The sequence below is a fragment of the Adiantum capillus-veneris genome, chromosome 1, assembly GCF_014529385.1.
Source record: "Adiantum capillus-veneris isolate H3 chromosome 1, ASM1452938v2, whole genome shotgun sequence".
NCBI lineage: Eukaryota > Viridiplantae > Streptophyta > Polypodiopsida > Polypodiales > Pteridaceae > Adiantum > Adiantum capillus-veneris.
In genome coordinates this window covers 25,822,214-25,838,956 of record NC_140931.1, presented here as the reverse complement: position 1 = coordinate 25,838,956, position 16,743 = coordinate 25,822,214, and positions in this window count along the sequence as shown.

Genomic DNA, 16,743 nt, shown 5'->3' with positions numbered 1-16,743 from the left:
TAACTGCTTACTGACAGTGAGCTAACTGTCCACCTACTTCCTCTCTCACTACCTTACTGTGCAAAGACTGTGTGCAGGCAAACCTTGACAGAAAACTGTGTACAGACTGTGGGCAAGCAAAAATTGCTAACTGCCTTCCTACTTATTCATTCACTGCAAACAAGTTAACGACTACTAATTGTGCAAAGACTGTGTGCAAACAGAAAACACAACATTATGCAGAAATCACAGAACTTGCAGACAACATAGAAATTAACAACTTGCAGAAAAACAACTCATTCCTCTTTCTCTTCCTCTTCTTTCCTACTACAAACAACTCATAGGAGAAGCACAAAGTGCCTCTTGGGCTTAGTGCAGGGAGATTCCCCGGCAGCGGCGCCAAAAATGTGCGCTCCTTGCCGCACTGTCGAAGCAAGGGACTTGCCGATACACCGTATGAGAGCCACAAATGGCTCCAGGCACACAACAAGACCAATCTAGCAAGCTCAAGAGAGCAAAGGGTGTGTCACTCACCGCTCTACGCTCGCCTTCGTGGTGGATTCCTCGCCGCGATGAAGAAGAAGCTGTAGTCGTGCCGCGCTCAACCGCTTCGCCGCCGTTGTGCCTTCGTAATTCTTGATCGCACACACACTCTCCCTAACTCTCTCTCTCTCACATACACACACACACACAAGGAGGTGAAGAAGAAGAAGATGGAGATGGAGATGGAGTAAGAGCACTCTTCTATTGCACAAATGAGAGAATAAGTGAATTTTAGGTTTAGTTGGCTTTTATATGAGCTCACCCCATTCACACTTGGGCGCCCATGCTTAGCCCACTAATCTCTTGAATGTCCCGGTTAGAGTGCGCCTCTCATCGGCGATCACTCTTACCCTTTTCCTATTGGACCGACAGCCCGGTACGTGACTCTACCAAATACATAATACACATCCGTCGTAGGTGATGGGGTGTCCGTGAGCCGTGAGGGTTAACAAGTGGTTTCTACCATTACACTGGGAGAAACAATGTCACGGTGTGCTTCCTAGACTAGTTTCTACCAGGTCATCGATTTCTACATGGGCCTTCTCTATTTTATAGTGTAGGCAATTGTGGTTTCTAGCAGTTCTACTGATGTTTTCTATTTATCCCAAGCTTATGGTTTATCATTCCAAGGATAATTTCTAGTAGGTCTAATGTTGATTCTACCAATACTAGAATGGTTTCTACCACTCCATGGGTGGTTTCTACCAATTATAAGAGCATTCTATGGTACTAGGTGCTCCCCCCACCAATGTCTAATTGCAGTCTATTGGTTTCTACCATGAAAATGGTAGAAACAATTTACTAGTGTGGTTTCTAGACTAGTTTCTACCAAGCCACTACCTTTTAATGCAGGCAATTGGTGGCTGCTAGCACGTCCACTGGTGCTTTCTACTTATCCCAAGATTATGGTTTATCATTCGAAGGTTTTGGATTCCACCAATGCTAGAATGGTTTCTACCACTCCATGGGTGGTTTCTACCAATTATACATCACTAGGTGCTCCTCCCACTAATGTCTAGGTGCAGTCTACTGGTTACTACCATCACATTGGTAGAAATAATGTCCTGCTGTGGTTCCAAGACTAGTTTCTACTAGGTCATTGGTTTTTACCTAGGCCTTCACTGCTTTATAGTGCATGCAATTAAGGTTTCTAGTAGGTCTGTTGATACTTTCTACTTATCCCAAGCTTATGGTTTATCATTCCAAGGATCATTTCTAGCAGGTCCAATGTAGATACCACCAATACCAAAATGGTTTCTACTACTCTATGGGAGGTTTCTACCAATTATAAGACCATTTCTATGTCACTAGGTGCTCCCCCCACCAATGTCTAGGTGCAATCTACTACGTATTAAAGTGAGCCAGGTTTGCAGATGAACATACCAACTAATAGAAAATTCTTGGCAACTAAGGGTGGGCACATTCGTCATGCAACATCGACAATTACTTGATTGCAGTCACTGTACATGCACATATTGCAACTTCCAAATAGATGTGCAAAGCATAAGAGATGGTAGGGGTGTTTGCATTGGAGCATACAAACACCACTACCTCATTGTCAAGAAATCCAGGCCGCAAGCACAAACGTCTTTCATGATGAGACAACTTGATCTATGACTATACAAGGAAATGAATAAATTGTGTACACATGATTTTTCCCCAACATTTTGAGTATGTCTTTGCAGAATTCTAGTTTGCGAACATCTTGGTCAAGCAATTCTTGCACCCTATCTCTCTCTACCTGGCAAGTTGTCACACGCTTCTCATAGTCAGGAAACTTTGAAGCTCCTAGAAGTTGTAGAACTTCCTTTGCAGCTTTAATGTCAGCACGGAGTCTTATGATTTTCTCCGTGTTTGTAGTTTTACCCGTTGCCTCTATTGCTTCCAATTGGAAATGAGAATCTACCAGATTTTTTTGAAATACAGTTATGCCATTTGAGAGACCTTCTTGTTTGTGCATGTCTGCCTTGCTGCCTCCAAATCTATATTCATTCTCTGTCTCGCTGCTCTTTCTTCTCATGAACCCCTCTCAGTGAAGGTGCTAACCATTTTCTTTGCAGCCAATATATGGTCTTGAAAATCCACATTTACAGTGGCCGTTTTCTCTAACTCATGATTCCCTTCAAGCTTCACATTGAGTAGAGGTGATTCAACAACTTGTGTGGTCCCATTGGCCTCTCTCCATCTGTTAACTTTTTGGGCATAAGTGCCTTTTTTTATGACATTGGCCACAACTTCTTCAGCAAACACAGCCCAAGCAATAGGGTTTCTTTCCGAGTATTTCTTCTTTGATGGGCTCTTCCGACTTGTGCTACAAGCTATGCAGTTTTCTAGAACAAAAGAACGGGTATGGGCAATAGAAACAGTGTAATTTATGGGAGGCTCCTAGCATACCTTATGGTGCTGCAACATGAAAGACTCATAAAACTATAACTTCATTTTTTTACAGTGTACCTTGGACTTCCTCTTCGTGGCTCTTCAAACACGGTGACCCACATACCTTTGGGCACATCATTGTTTCTTAGCTACCATGGACTCTCACTACAACAAAAAAAGGTGTCATCGACGCAGATATCGACGCCCCGCGTCGATATCTGCATCCTTGTGAAACTATCTCTATTTGCATCACTATATGCGTGGAAAGGCTTTATTTGCGACGCTGATATGGACGCAGTGATAGACGCAGATAGCGACGTAGATATGGGCGTAGGTATAGACGCACATATAGATGGATATATAGACGCATATATCGACGACCATAACAGAAAAAAAAATTCTTGGGCAGAGGGCAGGTAGCCTGGCCTATGCCCAGTGAAAAGATGGACATAGCCACCACAGCCAGAATTCCTGCCCTCTACCCAAGAAAGCGAGCAGCACCAAAATCAACCGTGCTCCCGCAAAAATTTTGGCAGAGTTTCCTTTGTTTTTACATAAACTTTTTAAAAAATATATATCATGTATACGCCTCCTACATGCTATCCATGTAGGATCTCACATGAGATTTAAGACCAATGACCATAACGAACCATAACCATAACTTGAAAGCATAACCATAACGAACCATAACCATAACTTAAAACCATAACTGACCAATATAACCACTTTGATCATAACCAGAAAGTTAAACATAACCATAAACAAAATATGAACCATAACTATGTCTATACAAGAATACCATGTCTATACAATGACAATGACAATAACCATAACCATAAGGAAAACAATAATTGTCTAAACAATAATCATAACCATATATATATATGTCTATACAAAAGGAGACACAGAAGCATGTTTGTGTCTCACAAAGCATATATATGAAATCCGGTCCACTGATGACTAGGCGTCACAACCTGCACATAGGACAACTCACAAAATTAGTATTGATATTACTTCACATATACTTACTTAATTAAATCAACTCACACATATTAACATCTTACCTCAAGCGATCAGCGAGACTGTAAAGCCGCCCAGTCTACAAGCCCTCCTGAAGCATCAAGATCATTCAATACTTCATAGATACCTCTGCGATATCCATCTGACTCCTCCTGACGTGTCGGGGCTCAATGCATCGCAAGATTCTGCATTTATACAAAAATCAGAGTAATAAGAATACATGATTCATCGCGTTTTAAAAAACTCCATAGTTAATATTGGATTAGAAACTCACAAACTCATAGCGAAAGGTGTCGAAGCCTCCGCTGCCAAGATGAGATGTCCCCCCTGGTCATCTGTCGTATCTGCGCAGCCTCACGCTGCTGTCTGAACTGCGTGGCCGCTGCTGTCCGCTCATCCTCCCTGATCTGCAGCCACGTCTCGTGTGGGATGTCCGAAGGCTTCGGCGAGCCGATCCTGAAAGCCTTCTGAGTTGCATCTCGTGATGTTTCACGGTGTCCCGTGCAACACCCTTGATCCACCTCCTCGGAACAACGTCAGAACCCGGAGCAAGCTGGTACTCTCTCAGGATGGTCTCCACTATGTAAGTGACTTTGTCCTTTTCCTGCTGATCCCAAGACGTCAGAATGCTGGTCGAAAACTGTAGCTACGCGAGCTGGTGAATCCGCTGTCTCATGTCAGTCCCGACTCTATCCATATCAACAGAACCATCTGGCCGTACAGTATAGAGCTTGGAGGCACTAGGATCATGTGCCCCCCAAGGTGTCTGAGGTGTGCCAAGAGGTGTGTCAAGAGGTGTGCTTGGGTAGGACAGGGGTCGTGAGCGAGGAGGGGTCGAAGCATCTGTGGACCCTCCTCCACAGCAACCACCACCTCCACCTAACGATCGCCGAGATCGGAGAGTGCGCCTGTTCTACGGAGATGAGGACATACCCGCCACTGCCCCACCCCTAGGTGTCGAAGAGGCCGTGATGGGAGAAGCAGGAGTCATACCCATAGGCGTCCCCCCCCCCCCCATAGGTGTCCCTCCCCTAGGCATCAGACCCTCAGGTGTGAAGCCCGGAGGCGTAGTACCCGTGCCTCTGGCTACCCAATACTGAGAAGCCTCTGCCATCTGAGTAGGCGTCATCCGTGAAACGAAGCCCATGAATGCATTTGCACTCATAGAAGCGGGATCTGGAAACTGGTTTGCCATACTAAAGTCCTACACAAATAAAGTAAATAAAGCGTCAGAACACAGTTGTTTAAATTAACTTTAAGATTAATTTTAAATCAACGTCTTCACACAAACACTTATAGGCCTAGGCCTCGACGAGTGAGGCATCATCAATAAGATCTTGCACCGTTTCATCATCTATCTCTAATTACAAACATAATTGTGCCCCAACTCGTTCTGGCAGATTGTCTTCATCCATTGCATCTTTATCTACAAGTATCAATTCTGGCTCGTCTGCGTCATCCCTCGTATATCTGTCAGCTTCCTCTGCCATACCTTCGTCCATCTCATCTACTGTCGCAGTAGTATGGACATTGTCTGACTGACTTTTGTCATAATAATCAATATCTAATTCTCCTAAATGATTTTCTCATGTTAAACTGATCAATTAATATGGGAAAGTTCCAGGGGAGAAAAAGCTAGAATATTGGTTAAGCTAGCAGACCGGCCACAGTAGAGATCCAAAGGAGGGAAAATAGGGATCCAAAGGGGGGGGGCATCTTCAAAAGAGCCATGTGCAACAATGGGCTAAAAAGACCCTAAGGTTCAGCCCATTAAGACTTCCAAAATGCTAAGCTTCCAAAATTCAAAGGTTGTGTCCAAAGGTCAACCCTAGGGGAAATTGGATGCTTTGTGTGTGACCAAAAAGTCTTTTCAAATCCATACATAGGAGGGGGCGAGCCTTGGGAGTAGGGGATGAGAGAGAAAGTCACACACACACACACACACACACACACACACACACACACACAGGCTCCCTTTACACAAAGGGAATTAGGGACACATGTCAGCTCCCTAGCCTAGATGCCCACAAGGTGTGCCCAATTCCTATTGGATGGCTTTAGAGGTGGACCAATGAGAATTAGGCTAGAGTAAATCTAGTTTAATTAATTTAAAAACACTTAATAAAAGAACCAATGAGAATTAAGTCCTCTAGAAGACTATTGGACAGTCTCCCAAGGGGTCCAATGAGCATTCAGCAACCCAATGGCTTGCCTGATTCCTATTGGCCAGGAGGCAAAGGGGTCCAATGAGAGTTTAGTTTAATTATTAAATTACCTAAAGCTCTCACAAAAGGGAAAAGGCGGACACATGTCAGAAGGCTATCACTTATGCTGCTTAATTGTGATAGGCTAGCCGTGGGGAGGTCCAATGGGAGGATAGCAAGAGCATTTAGCAAGAGGGCTCACCCAAGAGAGAGAGAGGGGGCTGATTTTTGCAAGGCATTAAAACACACACACTCACACAATCTCATGTGTGAAGAAAGAGAAGACTATCTCTTCCCAAGCTTTAATGGAGCCCTCACCTTCTCCAAGCGTGTGAGATAGAAGCCTACATCGACACACTCTTGGCATGTGGATGCAAATCCAACCAAGAGCCAAGCTTCAATGCATGCTCATCTCCTCTACCAAGCTAACTACTAAGCTACGCTATGCTAATATGAGTGATTATGTGAGGAGATGTACATCTTTCTCGTAAGATACTCCGTCTTCCTCTCAATCTACTCTCATACCCTACTAGCTCTCACCATCTTCGAAGGTGTGTGAGGTCTTGGGTCTGAGAACGGAGATAATTGAAGTTGTGTTTGCTAAGTGTTTTTCTTAGTGCATGAAGCTTTCATCTTCATTGCACTAGCTAGTCTTGAAGGAACACAAAGAATTGTATTGTACAATGTCTCTCTTGATGGGGGAAACCATAATACAAAGCCTTTTGGAGGGGGGACTGGCTCCATGCAAATCCGGTCCTCAACTGTTGTCAATTTCTTAATTTCTCTCTCTTTTGAAAGTATTGTTCATGCTATCTAACTAGGTGTTATGCTTTTTGTTGCTCTCTCCACCCAAGCACTCTTGTAATTCTCATTAGGAATCTATTCTAATGAAATGCCCACTATGTTCATGCTAATTTCCGCTACACACAAGTTATTAGGCCACTAAATGTTACAACTTTCCTCCAGGAGATCTTGCCCTTCAAATACTTGTTTATTTCTTGCATATATCCTGTTGCTGTTCTGAACTCTGAAATCACCCTTTTAACTTGTCGCTCTTCGTTTTTTAGCAATACCCATGGCACTCTTGGAAGTTTTGTTTGGCCAGCTACATTGGTGAAAGGCCACAGCTCTGGCATCTTTCTAACTGACTGCAAATCATCTTGTGAAGCTCGATTGTCTTTCATTCCCATGATTGTCTTCTAGAGGAGCTCTCCCACATTCTTGAATATATGCATTGGATCCTGCAAATGGTTAATTAGTAGATCACCCCAGTACGGCAACGTATGGAGAATGGACAAATGTTTCATTCCTGGAACAGGTTGCCCCTCATGTTGCTCCCATCGGCGACGCCACTCTTGTACATGCATAGGACGACATTCGATGCGACCAAGCTGACCTTCGCGCAAGTGATGGCCATCTGGAAGATAATGGTGGTGGCCTTGATAAAAAGAATTTCAAAGAGAGGCATAATAGTGCACATCCAAAGACTACCCGCAAATTGGACATGCATTGTATCCCAAAGTTTTTAGCCCTGCATATATTAAAGCATGAATCAGGCCAAGGCGAAGTGCTTGCGAATAGCGAGCATTTTGTAAATCAAGAACCATTACCAGAAGCTTCTCCGTATCCTGGCCAATCATACATAATCCACATAAGAAGTCCATGGATCCTTGCACGTTGTTGTCCTACTGGTTCAACCGCAGCTGCTATGTCGATCCCATGCCATAACTCCTGGAGCTCGTCAACTAGTGGAGCTAGATAAAAATCCATGTCTTTTGCCTTGAACTTACCAGGTACAATCAAGCTTAATATCAAATGACCCTTCTTGATGGCAAGCCACGACGGGAGGTTGTAATTGATAAGGCACATAGGCCAAGTGCTCCATGACGAGCTTCTCAAGCCAAATGGATTGACTCCATTCATTGCCATGCCCAAACGCAAATTGCATGGTTCACTCTTAAAATGTGGCCAAGTATCTTCAATGTGCCTCCAGGCCTTTGAATCAGTAGCAGGCACCCTAAATGTTGCATCAGTGGATCTATTCATAGAATGCCACCGCATCAACTTTGCAATGAAACCACAACAAAACATGCTTTTTATCCTAGGAATAATAGGGAAATGCCGCAACACTTTAGCTGGCACTGTCTCGCCAACTGCATCTTGTTTATAGCGCATTGCTCCGCACTTAGGACACGACAGACAATCTGCGAATTCATTGCGAAAAAGAATGCAATCATTTGGACAAGCATGAATCTTGTTGTAGTCCAAGATAACTGAGGTCAATAGTTGCTTTGCGTCTGGCTTGGAGGGGGGAATTTCATTTTGCCAGCCGGGAGAAGTTGCTCCCGCAAAAACCTATTTAAGCCACATTAAATTAAAAAGCTCTCCAAGCACGTCACTGTTGCAATCAAAAAATCTCTTTTGTAAATTACGTACCTAAACAAAGCAGTGACGCTTGCATCTGACCACCCGTACACTGATTGAAGATTCAAAAACGCCAGACAAGTACGAAGCATTTATATTTTGGCGCCTTCATAAATTGGTTGACGTGCCAATTTCCTCAACATGTCTTCAGGAGATAGGTGCACGGCTTCTGGTGCTGCTTCGTTAGCGTTCTCCTCGCTTGTCTGGAAGAAGGTATCCAGCATCTCCTCCATGCCATCGTCTTCTGTCTGTAAGTCCTTTTTTGCTTCCATCCTTGGCTCTATATTGGTAGGACCTTCACGCATAATCCTTTTTCTCTCTCTCTCAGATGTAGGTGCTATGTCGCGAAAATCAATGCCCGTTTCGTAGGAGTCGTATTGTAGATTCTGTACGGTTTCTTTAGCAAACTCTCCGTACTTGTGCACATGCTCATTACATATCCTACGCTTGCACAGGATTTGATACTTGCAGAGCATGCACGAGCATGCAATCTTTTCCTCCATGTTAGTTGATGACGTTGCCATCTACAATGATTATGAATGTTGTTTTAATATATATACTCCTCACAATGTAAACTACCTCGCATTCTCTAGTCTTGCCCAATCTCCGTACACCTCGGTCCAGAGGTGTACAGAGATCAGGACCACCGGGTCAAAATCTCATCTTTATTGGTCAAATCCTATATGGGTAGACACATACGTGCACTCCCAGGTGTACATGGCAATGCATGTAGCGGGCAAAACCCCTTTGCCTCTTTTAGTTCCATAGTTTCTTCGACATCCAACGGTTATCTCTCTTTCTCTCTCCCTCGATCTCGCTCTCGCTATCTCTCTTTCTCTCTCTAGTTTCCTATTTCTCTATCTCTCTCTCTGTCTCGCTCTCCACTTCTCTATCTCTCTCTCTTTCTATTTCCCTATTTGACCTACGGCTTGTGTATTTGGCGTTTCTTCTATCCGTTTGACCTACGGCTTGCCATACGTGCTCTTGACATTGCCTAAAGACTACCTAATGGACTACGGATGGTTTCGGTAGACATAGAATCAGTTTCCGAAGACCGTCTGGGTTTTTTCGTAGAAAAACGCAACCGGATTTGACCTACGGCTTGTGTATTTGACGTTTCTTCCGTCCGTTTGACCTACGGCTTGCCATACACGCTCTTGACATTGCCTTAAGACTACCTGATGGACCTCGCATGGTTTAGGTAGGCATAGAAGCCATTTCCGAAGTCCGTTTGCGTTTTTCCATAGACAAACGCAACTTGATTTGACCTACGGCTTGTGTATTTGGCGTTTCTTCTATCTGTTTGACCTACGGCTTGCCATACGTGCTCTTGACATTGCTTTAAGACTACCTAATGGACTACGGATGGTTTGAGTAGGCATAAAAGCCATTTTCGAAGCCCGTTTGCGTTTTTTCGTAGAAAAACGCAACCAGATTTGATCTTCGGCTTGTATATTTGACGTTTCTTCTGTCCGTTTAACCTACGGCTTGCCATATACGGTCTTAAAATTTCCTTAAGACTACTTAATGGACTACGGATGGTTTCGGTAGGCGTAGAATCAATTTCCGAAGTCCGTCTGCGTTTTTCCGTAGAAAAACGCAATCGGATTTGACCTACGGCTTGTGTATTTGGCGTTTCTTCTATCCGTGTGATTACGGCTTGCCATACGCGCTCTTGAAATTGCCTTAAGACTACCAAATGGACTACGGATGGTTTCGGTAGGCATAGAATCAGTTTCCGAAGACCGTTTGCGTTTTTTCGTAGAAAACGCAATCAGATTTGACCTACGACTTGTGTATTTGATGTTTCTTCTGTCCATTTGACCTACGGCTTGCCATACACGCTCTTGAAATTTTCTTAAGACTACCTAATGGACTACGGATGGTTTTGGTAGGCATAGAAGCCATTTCCGAAGTCCGTTTGCGTTTTTCCATAGAAAAACGCAACCGAATTTGGCCTACGACTTGTGTATTTGGCGTTTCTTCTATCCGTTTGACCTACGGCTTGTCATACGCGCTCTTGACATTGCTTTAAGACTACCTAATGGAGTAAGAATGGTTTCAGTAGGCATAGAAGCCATTTCCGAAGTCTGTTTGCGTTTTTTCCTAGAAAAACGCATCCGAATTTGACCTACGGCTTGTGTATTTGACGTTTCTTCTGTCTATTTAACCTACTTCTTGCCATACACTGTCTTGACATTGCCTTAAGACTACTTAATGGACTACGGATGGTTTCGATAGGCGTAGAATCAGTTTCCGAAGTCTGTCTGTCTTTTTTCGTAGAAAAACGCAATCGGATTTGACCTACGGCTTTTGTATTTGGCATTTCTTCTCTCCGTTTGACCTACGGATTGCCATACGTGCTCTTGACATTGCCTAAAGACTACCTAATGGACTACAGATGGTTTCAGTAGACATAGAATCAGTTTTCGAAGACCGTCTGCGTTTTTCCGTAGAAAAACGCAACGGGATTTGACCTACGGCTTGTGTATTTGACGTTTCTTCTGTCCCTTTGACCTACGGATTGCCATACGTGCTCTTGACATTGCCTAAAGACTACCTAATGGACTACAGATGGTTTCAGTAGACATAGAATCAGTTTTCGAAGACCGTCTGCGTTTTTCCGTAGAAAAACGCAACGGGATTTGACCTACGGCTTGTGTATTTGACGTTTCTTCTGTCCCTTTGACCTACGGCTTGCCATACATGCTCTGAACATTGCCTTAAGACTACCTAATGGACTACGGATGGTTTCGGTAGACATAGAAGCCATTTCCAAAGTCCGTTTGCATTTCTCCATAGAAAAACGCAACCGGATTTGGCCTACGGCTTGTGTATTTGGTGTTTCTTCTATCCGTTTGACCTACGAATTTCCATACGCACTCTTGACATTGCTTTAAGACTACCTAATGGACTACAGATGGTTTCAGTAGGCATAGAAGCCATTTCCGAAGTCTGTTTGCATTTTTTCATAGAAAAACGAAACCGGATTTGACCTACGGCTTGTGTATTTGACGTTTCTTCTGTCCGTTTAACCTACGGCTTGCCATACATGGTCTTGACATTTCCTTAAGACTACTTAATGGACTACGGATGGTTTTGATAGGCGTAGAATCAGTTTCCAAAGTCCGTCTGCGTTTTTTCGTAGAAAAACGCAATCGGATTTGACCTACGGCTAGTGTATTTGGCGTTTCTTCTATCCGTTTGACCTACGGCTTGCCATACGTGCTCTTGACATTGCCTTAAGACTACCTAATGGACTACGGATGGTTTCGGTAGGCATAGAAGCCATTTCTGAAGTCCGTTTGCGTTTTTTCATAGAAAAACGCAACCAGATTTGACCTACAGCGTAGAAGCCGTTTATGAAGTCCGTTTGCGTTTTTCCGTAGAAAAACCCAACCGGACTTCAAAAACGGCTTGTATTTGGGCGTTTCTTCTATCCGTTTGACCTACGGCTTGTGTTATATGTCCCCGCCCAACCTTTTTTGAGGAGGAAGCTTGTCTCTAAGAGCAATGACGGCGCTGTTGTTGCTCCATAGAGGACTTTCATGTGTAACGGTGAATGTATTTTGAGCTGGTAAAATGAATTCATAGGCTGCATTAGACGATCCAGGTCACTTTGGCTCGACATGCACAACGCCCGGTTAGAGTACTGACCATGGAGGAGATTGATGAGATCCGCCAACGACATATGATGGATCTCCTATGATCTACCTATCCCAGCTAGCTGTTTTAGCCGTTTAGTCCATACCCAGCAGTTTAGGATTCTATAATATTTTATTTTGTCATTTTGTCATCTTTTTACTCTGGCTTTGTATCAGATCTACCACATTGTAACTTTCTTGTCTCATAGGTCACTTTGGCCTTTCAAAGACGTTAATATAACATTTCATTTCATTTCTCTCTTTAATTTTTCTTTCTTTAATTTTAATTTTCTACGCATACATTAATTCTCTCTCTCTCTCTCCTCTCTCTCTCTCTCTCTCTCTCTCTCTCTCTCTCTCTCTCTCTCTCTTTCCTACACACACACACACCTCTCTCTCTCTCTCTCTCTCTCTCTCTCTCTCTCTCTCTCTCTCTCTCTGCGCAGCAGGTTTCGGCCAAGATTTGAGCAGGCGAAAATGGCCCCTGCGCGCACGGGTTTCCCTTTTTTCCCCCAAATTTTTTTGCGTCGCAATGCGCGTCGATATACCCGTGGGAATTTGCATCGATATACGTGTGGCAACAAATGCCTTTCCACACATACATCGACGCGCATTGCGACACGTATATCGATGCCTATATCGACGTGCGCTAATTACGTCGATATACGCGTGGAAAGGCATGGCCGTCGATATATGATGTGTCGATATCTTCATGTTATGTTGTAGTGTCTCACCACGAGGCTAAGGCCATATTCCTAATGGAACTCCTCCTTACTGCAACATAACTTTCTTTGGCATGGATATTCAATTTTATGGGCATGCCAACGACCACCTACTTCACACACAAAATACCTCACATGAAACCCATAAACCTGCACCGCAAAATCATAGAATGAGTCAAGTACTTGTTGGCGTAATGCTTTTCTCTCCCATGATAGTGGAATGCACTCAATCCTAAACCTTGTCTCCCCTTTGTTCAAGGTCCTACTATTCTATGCCCCTCATCACCTAATTCTTCAGGCAACGTTCTTCTCAGCATCCATGGTGCTTTAGTTCTTGTGAGAGCCGTTTTTTTTGAGCTTCTATAGAGAGTCTCTCTCTCTCTATATATATATAAATATATATATATATTTATAGAGATATATTTTTTGAGCTTCTACAGAGAGTCTCTCTCTCTCTCTATATATATAAATAAATAAATAAAAATAAATATATATATATCTTGCATGCGCTTGCTCGCTCCATTGTGGCAGGTAAGTTGGGCCACGTTCCCTCTCCGCTTCATCATTGTCCCCTTGGGATTTAAAATTTATAAGGTTTACAATTGCTAAAAAGAACAAGCATTCAAGCTTTGGTTTTAACCACAAAAAACGTACCACCTTAGCATGCATTGACCCGCACGTGTGTGTGTGTGTGTGTGTCTACCCGCCGTATCCCAGGCGCCATACACAATGGGTTGACAATAGGCCCATTGTGCATGGGTCTACTTCCTAATTAAAGAAATGAGATTACTCAGATTAAATTTCAAGCCATTCCAGTTATTTAGTGAAATAGTCTTAATGATAGTATTAATTAGCTCGTTCTTTTTAAGCCATTGAGGCAAAATTTATGAATAAGATGTCTTATTCCTTCCCAAGATCCACACATAAGAGAGTCTAACATCATAGGAGCAATCCCAAGAGTTTTGAATATCTACAGGTACTACAAGTCTTGATCTCAAGGGCCGTGTTTAAGTGGGAATTTATAGGATAACCAATTCAACACACTTAATTCCAGTTTCCTCTTTTTATTGACAGAGACATAAGAGATCTCAAACACCTATATCATGGTTCTTCAGCTCAAAACCTATTATTCAAGAGAGAACTAGGATAAGCAAGCTACCATGCTTGGGTAATAGAAAGGTTACTCCATCTTCTCGTGTGTGTGTGTGTGTGTGTGTGTGTGTGTGTGTGTACTACAAGTCTTGATCTCAAGGGCCGTGTTTAAGTGGGAATTTATAGGATAACCAATTCAACACACTTAATTCCAGTTTCCTCTTTTTATTGACAGAGACATAAGAGATCTCAAACACCTATATCATGGTTCTTCAGCTCAAAACCTATTATTCAAGAGAGAACTAGGATAAGCAATCTACCATGCTTGGGTAATAGAAAGGTTACTCCAGCTTCTCGTGTGTGTGTGTGTGTGTGTGTGTGTGTGTGTGTGTGTGTGTGTGTGTGTGTGTGTGTGTGTGTGTGTGTGTGTGTGTGTGTGTGTGTGAGTGAGAGAGAGAGAGAGAGAGAGAGAGAGAAAGAATAGATACTGTTTGTATCATTTTCCAAGTTTAAATACAATTTATGGGACCAAATGAAACATATCATGTAGGGTATGCAGAGTTGATAAGTCACTTGATGCTCAAGCATTGTGGGAATGAATGTCACAATTGAGTAGGGTAAAGGGGTTGCATTAAAGACCTTTAACGAGCTGTTGGGCGCGTTTTGTGAGTGCTATTCTATTTTGAGTGTGGAGGGTACAATCGTAGCTGCAAGCAGGAGCTATCTGCAACATAATCAATGGTGCAATCGTTAGTTCATAGGCTGAGATCGGCCTCACTCTTCCTCTTCCCATGTATAAAAAATGAGGGCCAGTAACGCTTCAGCTCGGGGCCATTTTGCGAACGTTATTGCTACCGTGCCTCGAGCACTGATCTTGCAGACACGATGTAGCCTCAGCTGCTCTAACCATGAAACTTCTCCCTTTTGCTATCCGAGAAGTGGTGCTTTCAAATATTATTTTTTGGGGTCGATGGGTCCACAAACAGGGACCGGCCCCATTAATGGCCCCTTTACCCTAGTTAAGAGAGGAATGTGTGAATGGAGAGCTCATGGCTGCATGAGTAATTCCACATATTCATCAGATCGACTAGAGGGGGTTTCCACTAGTTGGTGGTGCGTATGTGATACACAGCCGAACAACCCTCCCCTCGTGTGTCAAAATGTAGCACCTAAATACAAAGTATCCTCCCCTAGAGAATTTAACAGTAGGGTGTAGGAACCAAATGTCTCTTCTAGAGAATTTAAAAGTAAGAGTATACCAAAATGCCTCCCCTTGAAGAATGTATGTTGTGAAGGTGTGCAGGCTTAAAATAAATATGGTACTTTCAAATGTGTTTGTGTGTGCCTTCGGAGTCAAAAAACCAAAATTTGATGATGCTTAGTGTCAAATTTTCCAGTTGGTCTTTGTTGTCCATGTTGGATGCTTTTCCATTCTTCAAAATTTTTCATCAAAGTGGATGTCGATGGTGGCATAACAAGCAAAGAAAACCTTGTGCCAATAATGGGTGCAGGTGAGGATGGTCTTACCCGTGGTATGATTGCGTGCCTATTTTGAATTTTACCTATGGGCTATGTTGCATTCTACGTTATATAGGGTACGTGCAATATGCTTTAATTGGGCATATTATACAACCCTCCCAATTAAACGGGCATATTATACAGTGCCACATTAGTCACATCATTGTTTTGTATATTTCTTAGTGATTGATCGAAATATATTTCTTAGTAAATTGATCAAAATATATTTCAATTGAAATATAGTTTGATTGAAAAAAACAAATCTATATAAAACCATCCTTTACCATTTTGGACATCTTTAGTGAAAAGTTTGCGTTGAATTCACCTCAAAGGTGTGGGCAGCTTTACTTTAAAGTTCACCTTTGAGTTCACCTCAAAGGTGAACTGTAAAACCCCAAAAATAAATTAAATTTTTTTTTGTTCATTGAGCTATTAATTAAAAATAAAGTCTATTTTAGCAATAAATAGAAAGTTTAAATTTAAATTAGTAGTTTCTTCTTTGTGTAGAGCCATGCCATACATATAAGTAACTTAGTTAGACTTAGATCGTGGTTGCCTGCCAAATGTAGAACAATATTGCTCACACTAGAGGTGATTTAGGTTAGGTAAAATAGTAATCACTCACCTTGTGTAGAGTTTTGACTCACAATTGGAGGTGATTTAGCATTGGTAAAAAGAAATTACATGTCATGTGTAGAGTTTGACTCACAATGGAGGTAATTTAGGTAGGTAGAATAGTAATTGATTTCCTTGTGTAAAATTGAGTCACATTTGGATGTGATTTAGGTAGGATAAAAGAAATTATGTATCTATGAAATATATTTTATATGGATAAACATGTATAATACAAAAATATGTGTTTAATTGTCTTTTATACGTATAATTTTTATTATACGAATGTATAAATGCAACATAGGCTATGGGAAGGTGCCCAATTTGGGACTTGGCTCCTATTTTTCGTGGGTTCCCACCAAATAGGATCAACACTAATAGCCAATTTAATTGAAAGGCCAACTCTGAGTTCCTTTCCACCAAAATGACATCAAGCGCGTCCCCCCGTGGCAAAGTAAACAATCACAACCCCAATAGAAATAGAAATTCTTTTGTAAACTCTCTTAATATTCCTAACAAAAAACCTATTGTAAACTCGACTGATTATTAATTAATGATGGGAACACCCTTTTAATATACGAAAGGTTTCATCAGTTTGTGAAGTTTTTG